Source organism: Danio rerio, chromosome 4 (genome assembly GCF_052040795.2).
Source record: "Danio rerio strain M-AB ecotype USA chromosome 4, GRCz13ab, whole genome shotgun sequence".
In the NCBI taxonomy this organism is placed as follows: Eukaryota; Metazoa; Chordata; class Actinopteri; order Cypriniformes; family Danionidae; genus Danio; species Danio rerio.
Window position 1 is genome coordinate 49259299 of NC_141024.2, and position 10702 is coordinate 49270000.

Below are 10702 nucleotides of genomic sequence, written 5' to 3' on the forward strand. Positions count from 1 at the left end.
GTCCAAATCTCATCCTCATAATTATGACCTCTTCTTTTCTATTTCTACATCTTCATAGGCCTATATAGACTTTCTTTTCTTTTCCACATGAATTGTTGTCTCTTATTATCTGTGTTCCACGCTTCCTGCCATTCTTTAGCAATATCTTCAGTAATAATATTTAATTTACCTTTACTTACAGAAGCATTAAAAGCAGTTCACATAAAAATCACAATTCTGTCATTTACTCATCCTCTACTTGTTCCAAATCTGTTTTTCATATTAAGAGACTTAATTTTCAATTAAGAGAATACAGAGGCAAAAACAGCCACTATATGCTTCAACAGTTCCTACTTTGGACATGGCTGCTTTTTTCTACATTTTCTTGCACACAAAATGTTCTTGGAACTCGATTACAATTGAACCACTAAAGTCACATGTTTTGACAATGTTTTTGGTTCCTTTTCTGGACTTTGAGCATCTCGGGACTCTTGCTGTCTATAACAGATGAAGAAGCTCTGAAGATGAACAAAGTTGTCAGGGGATTGAAACAACAGGTAGAGGGACAATCGTTCTCGAGTGCCTAGTGTACAATATAACACATGCCTTCCACCAGTGCTCATCTACAGCCACATCACACTTTAAAAAAAAATGATTAATTTTTTTTTTATTATTGCAATAACAACAGGCCGATACAACAAACAGAAATACAAAAAACTGATAGAAGGCCACATCGCACTGATACTCGTGTGATATATTACTCATATATATTTATTCATTTTCTTTACAGCTCAGTCCCTTTATTAATCTGGGGTCACCATAGTGGAATGAACCACCAACTTATCCAGCACATGCTTTACGCAGCGGATGCCCTTCCAGCTGCAACTCATTACTGGGAAACATACACACTCATTCACACACACCGCATGCATACCACATCTATGGACTTTGGGGAAACCAGAGCACCTGGGGGAAATCTCACGCGAACACTGGGAGAACATGCAAACTTCACACAGAAATGCCAACTGACCCAGCTGAGGCTCGAACCAGCGACCTTCTTGCTGTCAAGCGATTGTGCTACCCACTGCACCACTGTGATGCCTCACATGTGTAATTATATAAAGTATTAAACTGGTATCGGTGAAGAACTATGCTTACTAAAAGGCACCATTCAGATGTACTGATTGTAATGATCTGGGCAATCAAGCATGTGTTGTTATAGACACCTATAATTATTTGTCCTAAGACAGTGGTTCTCAAACGTTTTTCATCAAGTACCACCTCAGAAAAACATTGTCTCTCCAAGTACCACCAAAATGAGCAGTATTGAAATACAGTAGAGTAGTAGGCCTAGTAAAGCAGCTACAACTCTGCACAGTTAAAAGAAATGTGGCAGATTACCTCAGAAATATAGGCTATATATAATATAGGCATATTATATACATCATTTTTGATAAATTTAGAAATGTGTGTAGCATGTACATGACATATTTCATTCCTCTGTGTACAACTAGAAGGAAGCCTGCGTACCAATAGTGGTACGCGTATCACAGTTTGAGATCCACTGTCCTAAGAGATGAAAGGCAGGTCTTGTTCATGTAATATGCTTTAGGCTATCAAGTTGGTATTGGCATGAACAGCTATACCTGTTAACAGGTTTCTTATATGTAAAACGACCCTATTCAATTAAAGATCAGGCAGCTATTACTAAAGATGACCGCACACAATGATGAGCCATTTATTTAAATGAATATGTGACACAGATATTTAAATGTCATTGTTGCAAACAAGTTACAGGAGTAAGTGCAGTTGTTGTTTTATGTGATGTCCACCAATGTTATTACACTATAGTGAAAAAGAAATCTGAGAAATGCTGTAGTTGGTGTAGGTGGAGCAGGTTAATCACATTAAAAGTTATACATTGTGTAGATATGAAAGTAAATTCTTGTCATTGAAGTATTCTGTATAAACTGCCTATACAATAAATTAACTTGTGATGTAATTATTTTCTAATTTTAAATATTTAGATGCATGACATATTTTTAAAAATGGACAGTATGTGATAGCTTTACTGTGTTAAAAGCAAAAGCATTTGTCACAGGGTATCGTATAAATGCTTTTGTGAATGTCTATGCATATGTATGCACAAACACAAATGATAAATAGAGGGAAAAACATCTTTGTTACCTATCAGGTGAATAAGAGGCTTTCAAGAAAGCTAAGCTGCTCACACATGTTCTGTTCAACTAAAAGACGAAGGAAAGAAAACAAAATTGGCACAGAAACAAGTTACATTTTGATTGTTAAAATCTATAGACACTTTTGGAAAGAAATAATTGACCTATTAAGAGTGTGTTGACTGTCTTACAGAAGCCAGTAATAAGCTGCATGTGCTTTAAGAGAAATAAAGGACTCTAAACTCACACAAAACTCTTAGAAGCTTCTAAAAAACAACACACAACTCTTGCATTACCTTTTAACCAGCCTTGGGAAAAATAAATTGAAATGTGTTTCAATTCAAAGTACCTCAACATAAGTGTATCAACATTAACTACAAAATGCAGCAGCCAAAATAAAAATGCTTCAATCAATAGTATTATAAAACAACAGCAACAAAACAAATTACGATGGCTAAAGTCAACTCATTTTCCCAATACATCATTATTTCTCTGTAAAACTGATTTGTAAAGCTGCTGAACTTCCCATCCTCCACAGTATGTGGCTTGAGTCTTCACTGCTCCCCACTGCTCATTTGCATCTTTATACCAGTATTAATGGAGGCCAATTGAGTCTTATCCAATCACATTCCAGATCCTGTAGCTCAGCAGGGTTGTATCTATATATTCTGGGTTCCTAAGAGAATCTTCATTGGCTTATTTTGCTTAGTAAAGAGAACAACTTTAGAGGACAAACTACGATTGTAGATTCCTACATTGGGATTATTACCAACAACAACCTACAAAGAAAAACCGACTGAGGCCATTTCTCATCCCCCTTCTTCATTGAAGACTGAAAAGGTAAATTGCACATTCTGAATTTACACTCAAATAATATCTGAATGCTAACATTATAAAAATGTAAAATCTAAACATGCGTGGATGCACTGTTCAACGTTGTATAAAGTTCTTAAGTCATTTTTAAAAGCTTCTTTATTGATTGTTTGTTTATTTGGTTATAAATATTGTTTTTATCGTGACAAATGGACTGTAGCCCAAATAAGCTTCAACCTATTATATAGGTTGGAACCTGGCTGGCAATTTTGGAGAATTTGATGTTTCCCCATTCAAACTTACAATACGGTGGCAACATCAGTGAATGCAAGTGAATGTGGGTTAAAGCTATGGATGAAGAAATGCAATCGTTTAAAGAAAATGCAACCACTTACCAACCTACCTGAAGGCCAATATCTAGTGGGGGTAAATGGATTTATTCAATTATCATAAATAGTGATGGTCTTACAAATACAAAACAGAAAGCAGATAAAGTAAAAAGTGGAAAACAAGGGAGAAATGTATCAATAATTAATGACTAAGAGTAAGTGAGGGAAAAAAGCTTTTAAAAAAACTTTTATTTTGGCGTGGTGGTGTGACGTCATAAGGCTGCGCCGCTCCCACACTGTGATTCAACTGGAGAAAGGTTTGTTTTAAAGCTTTTACACAAATCGACTGATTAAAATTTCAGGTTGTTCATTTCATGCTAGATGTACCTGCTGTTGACAATATTATTTTGACAATATTATTATGATAATATTATTTTATACAACAAAGTATTATTTTACTCACAGTAAGATCTATTGTTTAAATAAGATAGGATAAACTTTATTTGTCCACAAGAGTAAATTCTTGTCTTGTGCAAAAGAGTGCTACAACGTTGCTGTAAGCAGACAATTAAATAAATAAAACAAACAAAATAATTAACATTTGTTAAAGTTTGAATAAAGCAACAGTAAAGTGTGTAATAAGTGTTTTAATGAAGGTTTAATTTATTAAATAGCATAATGTCATTCTATTCCAAATGTACATCACTATATATAAGGAATGGAGTTCTGGTCCTAATCGTCTCTTTTGTGGCTATTGTTTTTTGCTCAGACTTAACTAATGTCTTTTTGTTAATCACTCTTATATAAAGAAACTGTTGAAGCAAGTGTTGAAGAAAAGTTATTTTGTTTTTGTTCATTGTTTTATTTATTTTAAACAGTACATTTTTATTGTTTTGTTAATTTTAAACAGGATAAAGTGTCCAAACACAGAGAAAAACTCCTGCTGAAGCGACTGATTTCCACACTGTTATAAAGATGGCGTTTATTAAAGAGGAGAGTGAAGATGTAAAGATTGAAGAAACATTCACAGTCAAACAGGAAGATCTGCAGGAACAAACAGGTTGGTTTTCATTCTCAAAGTCCATCTTGCAGCCCTGATTGTGCTGCCTAGTTCTCCTAAATGCACATAAGCACTCAATGAAAAGACAGGAATGAGTTTCTTTCATCACTTGTTTTCATGTCTTTTGTCATTATTTTATGTATTATTAGTCTCCCATTTTCTCTACCTTCTTAAGTTTATTGCTTTTCTTGTTCTCCTACTGTTTGTAAAGCGCCCTTGAGCACTGGCGCTATATAAAGTTAATAAAAACAATAAATTAAAAAAGTTTAACTGAGCTGACGATATTTGACCTACAGTACTCTCATAAAAGATATCTGCTATTACGGTGATAGTGTTGGCTTAGTACTTTCCATTAGCATATGTCACGTTGATCACAATTCCCTTTTTCATCAATTTCTTTATGGGTTAAACTTGTTTCTAGTAGTTGTTAATAGTTCTCACAGATATGATCTATTTAATACCCGCAGGGTCTTAAAATGTCCTAAATTCAAAAACCTTAAGAAGGCCTTAAGAAGTCTTAAATTTATGGAAATACTGTGTTGTAGGTCTTAAATCTTTTCAAACAAGTCTTCATTTTCCTTTGTTCATGTTTTGTTACCCAATCTGGCCAAAACCCACACAATCACCAACAATCCATCTCAATAAAACTTTAAACTTTTCATTCAAAAAGATCATTTTAACTCTATTTATCATAATAGTTTAATTATTTTTGTGCTTCATTTGTTCAAACGTGCTCCATGTATTTACTGCTGAGGACATCGACCTGGACAGATTGTTGTGCATAGATTTAGTTTATTATAGTTTTCAAAACTTTTGTTCATTTGTTTTTTATTTTAAAGAAAGTTTATTTTGGAAAAAAGTGTGTGGATCCTAGTCGAGCTCTCTTGTTTTTACACAATATTTAAGATTTTTTGCTAAGAAATATCTAAAATATTTTAACATTATTATTAATTTATTGTTTTATCATTAAATGTATAAAATTGTAATATTTTTTGATCGGACATATAAAAATCTTTTTCATCTGGGGCATTTGAAAAATTCCATAATCTAAAATTTAATTCATAATGGTCTAAAAATTTCTTTAAAAGTCTTAAATTTAACTTGGTGAAACCTGCAGAAACCCTGGTTTAAAGTATGTCAGAAAATGTGGATGCCCTTAATTTGAAATATGCTGAATGAAATGGACACTAAAATAATTAATTATTATTATAAAACATTGTACAGTATTCTAAACTATATGTTGTTGTTGTGGGACGACGTGCGACAAAACAAACAAATTGTAGTGGAACAATAACGTTTAGCAGTGCACTGCCTACAACTGGCCAACAAACTAGTATAAAAATGACTTTTTTTTGTTTAAGAAATGGATTACAGCATGCTGATGATATGCAAACATTTGAGTGTAAAGTTCGTCAGAATATTGAACATATTCTTCATGTACCAGCAGGCGGCGCCATTGGAATCTTTTTGCTTGAGACTTTTTTTAAAGAATAAATTTTTAGATCCTAAAAACAAAGTTGTGCTGCTGAGGCATGGGACAATAACCATTTTCAAAGTATAATGCAGTTTGAATATCAATTATCACAGTGTTAACCAACAGTTTCTGTTTCACTTCAATATCATGATCAAGCACAAGAAAAATACCCTTACCTCCTAAAATATTATTTCACAAGAAACCTATCAATTAACATTATTCTCCCATTTTTATCTACTTTATTCCGAAGTTCAAAAAAAAAAAAATCATTTTTTATTTTTGTCAATAACTTTAAAGGTCAAGATTTACAATTCCTAATATCGATTAAATAACAGACTTTTTAAAGAAATGCAGACAGATCCAGCTCCTCATTCATTCCTTTTGGTGCAAGTGACTTTAATTTATGAATCCAGAACACTTCTCTTTGTAATAATCTTTTATTTAAATTACCTCCTCTATGTGACTCAAACACCTCTTCAATCCCTAAGCACTCTAGTTGTTTAACGTCATGTTTGCATTCCATAAAGTGTCTTGCTACTGCCGAGGTTATGTCTTGTCGTCGTATACTTGATTTATGTTCGCTAATTCGCAACTTCAACGGTCGTAAAGACTTACCCATGTATATTTTTTGGCAGGGACATTTTAACATGTAAATTATATTACGTGTAGAACAGGTAATACATGTTTTTATTTTATTATTCTTACCTGTTATTGAATTCAAAAATTCTTTGCACTTTATCAAGTTCTGACATGTGGCACAATTTCTGCATGGAAAACAGCCTTGTATGTAAGTAGATTTTTTTTTTCGCTGTATCAGAATAATAATCATATCTGATAAAAAAAATTTTTTTATCAATATATTTTTTATTATTTTCACATCGATAATTTACAGAGTCATTTCAGTATAAATGTAAACATTCTTTTCTAACCACCCTCCACCCCTTTCCCACCCTCATAAGACAGAACACTTAAACAGACATACTTGTGAGACATCGAGCTGATGTGTAAATTAGGAGGAAATAAACAATAAACAAACAATAATGACAAATACAGGATTAAAGCAATGAAGTGTCATTCTTTTCCATCCGTATTTTCAGTCAATGTAACATCCAAGTTATTCATGTATTCTATAAATTTACCCCAAGTCTTCTCAAACATTGAAGAGTTTTTTTTAAGATTAAACATTATTTTTTCAACAGGAACATAAGAAGAAAGTTCTCTAAGCCATACAATATGACTTGGTGGTTCTACCGATTTCCAATGTATAGCAATGCATTTCTTTGCTGCTATCAGAGCCATTTTAATTAAACGTAAATTTTTCCTTTGATCGAACAGAAGAACTGACTCATCCCCCAACAACATAAATCTTGGATCAGGTAAAAGGTTAACATTGGCAATTTTACTAATAGTTTGTATTATATTTCTCCAATAGGTTTTAAGTTTAGAACATGTCCAAAACATATGAAATAATGTACCAACCTCAATCTTACATCTAGAACAATGTTCTGAATATGAATCACTTATTCTGTGCAATCGTTCAGGTGTATAATATACCCTGTGTAAAATATTAAACTGTATTAATGTATGTCTACTATTAAATGAAAATGTTAGGGCACTTTTACAGATATGTTCCCAAGTATCTTGATCAAACATGCATTCTAAATCTTTCTCCCATTTAGGTTTTGAAGATGACACTTCCATCTCATACAAATCGTTAAGGTTGCTATACATATAAGACACAAATCCTTTGGGTTCTTTTCTCTTTCTTATAATAGCATCTATTGGGAGGGAAGATAGAGGTCCTAAATTACCCTTTTGCATTGTGGTAATATAGTGTCTCACCTGAATATATTTAAAAAAATGTTTAACAGGAAGGGAAAACTTTAATCTCAATTGTTCAAATGTCATTAGTATGCCCTGCTCATATAAATCTCCAAACATCTGTATTCCCTTTTTGTACCAGTATTGTGTTATTCCATCTCTTAATGCTTCAGGAAGAGATGGGTTACAGTGAAACGGAGTATTATTATACATTGAAAGTAGCCAATTATTTTTTTTCTTGATTACAAACCCCAATTTGCAAGTGTGCCTAATGAATGGGTTACTAACTGCCTTCATAACACAATTCAAAGGGATGAATAAGGCCTTTTCTAAAGGTATTTCCCTTGCATGATATTTTTCTATTTGTAACCATGCGGGTAACAATGTACCTTCCATCTGCCAAAACCACACTGCTCTCATCTGTGCTGCCCAGAAATAAAACAAAAAATCTGGAAGTTGTAGTCCACCTTTTTTGGATGTCATCTGTAATGTCCTAAGTTTAATCCTTGGAGTTTTTTTATTCCAAATAAAATTTCTAATTGAGCTGTTGAGATTCCTAAAAAACTTTTGTGGGATAGAAATAGGGAGGGTCTGAAACAAATATAAAAATTTAGGAAGAATGTTCCTTTTTACGCAGTTTATCCTGCCAATTAGTGATAATGGTAGTGGATTCCATCTTTCCAGATCTCTAATTACCTTTTTAAGTAATGGGGAATAATTCAAAGAGTATGCTTCTTCCAATTTCGAAGGAATATTTAGTCCTAAATAAACTATTTTTTCAGTATTCCATAAAAAAGGAATGTTATCTAAGGGTATTTTCTCCCCAGCCGAATTCAATGGCATCATAACGCTTTTATTAAAATAAATTTTATAGCCAGATATGTCCCTAAAGTTTTCTAAGAGTTGAGACAAATTAGATAGAGATAAATCAGGATTAGTTAGATATAGCATCACATCGTCCGCGTATAACGATATCTTGTGTATACAACCTCCTATTTCTAATCCAAAGATTGATTTATGTGTCCGTATTGCAATAGCCAGCGGTTCTACCGCTAGAGCAAAGAGTAGCGGGGAGAGGGGACATCCCTGTCTGGTTCCTCTTGATAAATAAAAATGTTCAGATACATCAGAATTAGTACGGATGGCTGCCGATGGATTCCTATACAACATCTTAATCATCTCAATAAAGTTTGGACCGAAATTCATTTTTTGTAAAACTGCAATCAGATAAGACCATTCCACTCGGTCGAAGGCTTTTTCTGCATCTAAAGAAAGAGCAATCACCGGAAAATCAATTTGTTTTGCTGAATAAATAATATTCATTAGCCTCCGTATGTTATCGAAAGAGGATCTATTTCTGATAAATCCAGTTTGGTCCATGTGAACTAAACTACACTGTAAAAAATTGCTGTTAAAAACGGTCAGATTCTACAGTAAAATAATGTTTTTTTTTCACTAAAACAGTAATATTCTGTTAAAAACTGCTTTCTGGGTAACATTTTTGTTTTCGAGAAAGAAACCAACTGCAGAAAACTGTTCAAGAGAAAAGAGTTTAGATTCGATGTTTTGAAGTCTGTGTTTGAAATCACGCTTTGTGTCCTTGTTCACTATTTCATACACTAGTTAACTAATATAGTTCACCTGACAGTTTTAATGAACACTAATGAGTGAATTCAGACACTGATGAACACCTGCTGTTAATAATCACAATTACTGAAGAAAATAAACAAGAAACACAAACAGTGACTTGAGTTACAACATTAAATAAAATCAAGTAAAATGAAACAGCTTCAGTCTCAGCACAGGATCATTAAACAACTCCACAAACAACAGCAGACACACACTTATTACTGACTGATTTGACTTCCATACTATTCTCATTGAGATCCAACAGAAATTAAGGTGTTTTTTGTGTCACCGTAATGGAGTGAGGGGCTGATTTAGTTGGGCTCTTCACCCTTGAACTCTTTTAAGAAGACTTTCCATCTGCTTGAATACAGAGTTTACAAAACGTTTGTACTATAGCAATAAAGTTGGGATGTCAATAAATAGAGAAATCTGTTTATCTGAAATTAGTTCTGATAAATGTTTTGGTTTAAATCTGGAAGAAGGGCCTCATGCAATAGATTTTATGCTTAGTTGCAGATATTATTTTAATTAATGAGAAGTGGAAACAGAAAAGATACCTCTGTAATTACTTACCAGTTAAGAAATAACATACAAAAACAGTTCAGTTATGACAAATACACACTCAGACCTCATGAATCTGACCTTGTATCTCAACAATGGTAACATCTCAAATGTTTCATGCTGCAATGCATGCTGGGAGTGGCACTGTACAAATATCCCAGCATGCATTGCGGTATAAACAAATGTTGTATAATGGTCTAACAGTTTTCTTTATTTGTGTTTGATTCTGCTGTTGTTTATGTTTAGACTTTCAGTTGCCTGTTTGTGAGTTAAACTGTTAATTTTGTTAAATTTGTCACCATTATTGAGGTTCATATGCTGATTATTGATGTCTCTTTGAGTGCGATTTACACCATAGAGCAGTGTTATTGTCCAAGATATTCTTAAAAACTTCCAGAAATCATTGCCATATATAGACATATAATGTAAAACAATAGATTTAATATTGAATAGGAGCAGTAAATTATATTATACTAAATGAGAACAGACTCTGCCATTTAATAGCAACATGAACATCATCAGATCTTATTTAGGTTTTTGGCCGGCTTGCCACAACAAAGGAGCTTTTCAAACAAAGTTCTTAACAATTGCAGCAGCCAAGATATATAAATGTTAAAAATGACAGGGCTGAGAGCCCAACTAAAGCAAACTCTGTTCTCCATGATGGTGACGTAAAACTTTAACTTTTTTCTCAAGAAGAACTTTAGTAGATGTTATACAAAAATACATGTATTGAGTAATAAGTGTAGCTGGTGATGTTGTTTGTAGAGTTGTTTAATCATCCGCTGATCATTTAAATGATTTAATCATTTGTTGTTCTTCAGGTTATTTCATTATAAAGCTGTGACTAAAGTTTTGT

General features: G+C 33.1%; 1 long non-coding RNA gene across 1 annotated transcript in view; it reads left to right on the forward strand.

Moving 5' to 3' along the window:
- Positions 1 to 3561: 3561 nt before the first annotated feature.
- Positions 3562 to 10702, forward strand: part of LOC137491019 (uncharacterized) — a 13620-nt gene continuing 6479 nt past the window's right edge. Inside the window, exon 1 of the long non-coding RNA XR_015942930.1 lies at positions 3562 to 7208. This is a non-coding gene — a long non-coding RNA (uncharacterized LOC137491019). The remainder of the gene's footprint in view (positions 7209 to 10702) is intronic.